Here is a 2,222-nt window from a genome sequence, read left to right on the forward strand (position 1 = left end):
TTTAAAAAAAAAAAAAAAAAAACAAGGAAAAAGAAGTATATTCAGTTCCAGGATGAAGATGTGCCTGACTTTAGCCCCAAATTCATATGTATTTATATATAAATATACTCCATTTACTTAGTGACTAGGTAAACTCAAATAAGTTTAGAAATAATTATAAGAGGAAATTCTGTGTTGAGGATGTTTTAACACATTAAAAGGCATTGGAGGTAAACATGAGCATAATAGATTGCTTTGTTTCACTTTGTTGTCAAGATTCCTTGCAAAAAGTTTTCTTCTTAATCTGTACTAAAACAAATTTTAAAAGGTGAGTTAACATTATTCAATTTATTTCCTCATAAATTTAATTATTATACACAATATAATTACTAATTTTTAGGTCTCTATATTCCTTTATCCGTACTATGTTATTTTTAGTGAACATTTGCTTCCTAAACATTATATTATTATACAAGTAGATTATAATTGCAACTACATGTATTTTATAATAGTAATATATTTGAGATTACTAAAATTTATTTAAATATAAGAATTGATATTGCCTAGGGGACCTAGGTATATGTGAGTACAGGTACCACCTTTCATGCCCATCTTCTTCACAAGTTAACATTTTTCATGGATTAGAATCCTGGTGTCATCTACTTATTTTTTTTTTTTTTTGCTCTTTGCAAAATATACCATAGTAAAGTCACTACCCTCCTTCACCCCCATTATTTTACTTTCTAACATTTCAGTTACCTGCAATAAACAATGGCCAGAAAGTACTAGAGGGCTGGGAAAATAGCTCAGTTGGTTGATTGTTTGCTTCACATGCACAAGGCCCTAGGTTCAATCACAGCATACCCGCCCCCCCAAAAAAAAGTACTAGAGGAAATTTTCAGGAAGTAAACTATTCATAAGATTTAAATTCTACAGCATATTGAACAACTAATGAAATATCATGCCATACCTTTCTGTGGTGCCTACAACAGGAATCATACACTGGTCCAACATGTCAATACTTAAGACATCACCTGCAAATTAGTCACTTAGAAGTCATCTTTTCAAGGGGCCAACTATTTTATATTGCAGTGCTTATATTAAAATAACTTTAATTTACATAATAATAAGCACAAAAGTAATGATGCTGGCAATTCAGATATGCCAAAGAGAAGTCCTAAGGTGCTTCCCTTAAGTTATATTTGTTTGAGATATTGGAGGTGGGTCTTGATAACATTTAACTGGCATTGGCCACTTTTTCAGTGGAATTTGACCAATGTTGTAGGCTACAATTTTGATGACTTTTTCAACACATAATTATTTTTGTATGTGTGTGATGAGAATGAATTAGGGCAATTTTTGGCAGTGGCTGCTCTTCCCAACCCCCTTTTAGAAACAGGTAGAATGGGATGTCTTCACTATATTTGCTACATGAGAAATATGTAAAGGTTTTATGGATTCCAAGAGAACAGTTAGCGATTCTGAAGGTAATCCTGTATGTCTGCGTTCCTTAGTGACTTTACACAGTCAAGCAATAGCTCATCATATTCAGTCCTCTGCAGGACTAAAATTTTTTCAGTTGACATTTCTCTGTCCTTGTATGATGTTTAGCAGTATCAGCCCCAGGTAGATAAGTGTTCAGGTTTCATTTCTCCATTTAATTGTCTCTAATTTTAAAGTTTTATTTGAATTTTAAATTAAATTTAGTTAATAAAACTTTAAAAGTTTTATTAAAGTTTTCAGTTTTATTTTTTCCTCCGTGATATCAATATTTTATGGAATCATGAAGTTATTTTACAGTCTATTTCCTCTTTTTTTAGATTATAGTGAAACTACATAGATCTCTGCATTTTTGAACCTAAACACAGAAGCCCCTTTGACTACATTTTGAATGTCAATTCCTAAATTCATTTTATAAATTATTCATAATAATTATTATAATTACTTGTAATTTATAAGGTAAATATATGTTGTGTACATGTTAGTCACATTTTTATAATCACTGAATTCTAATATTATTCTCTTTATATGTTTTACTTGGTTTTAATAATTTATTCTTTAATACTTACATGCAAATTGGATTTTACATATTGTAAATAAAATATCTGTCATAGTATTGTAGATTCTCTTTAATGTTTTCTTCTTTTGGGGAAGATTTAAATTTTCAATACTGCTGTCACTAAGATCATAAGAAGATTACCTACATTTATACTTGAAATGAACGGTTTAAAGTTACAGTTTAA

The 2,222-nt window shown here is 29.9% G+C and overlaps 1 pseudogene across 1 annotated transcript in view; it reads right to left on the reverse strand.

The window, feature by feature from the left end:
• Positions 1-993, reverse strand: part of LOC107143692 — a 24,528-nt pseudogene extending 23,535 nt beyond the window's left edge. The window contains exon 1 of the transcript XR_001503708.2: positions 950-993. The product of XR_001503708.2 is annotated as an SUMO-activating enzyme subunit 2-like (transcript). The remainder of the gene's footprint in view (positions 1-949) is intronic.
• Between the last annotated feature and the right edge of the window lie 1,229 nt (positions 994-2,222).

The sequence above is a fragment of the Marmota marmota genome, unplaced genomic scaffold (genome assembly GCF_001458135.2).
Source record: "Marmota marmota marmota unplaced genomic scaffold, marMar, whole genome shotgun sequence".
NCBI lineage: Eukaryota > Metazoa > Chordata > Mammalia > Rodentia > Sciuridae > Marmota > Marmota marmota.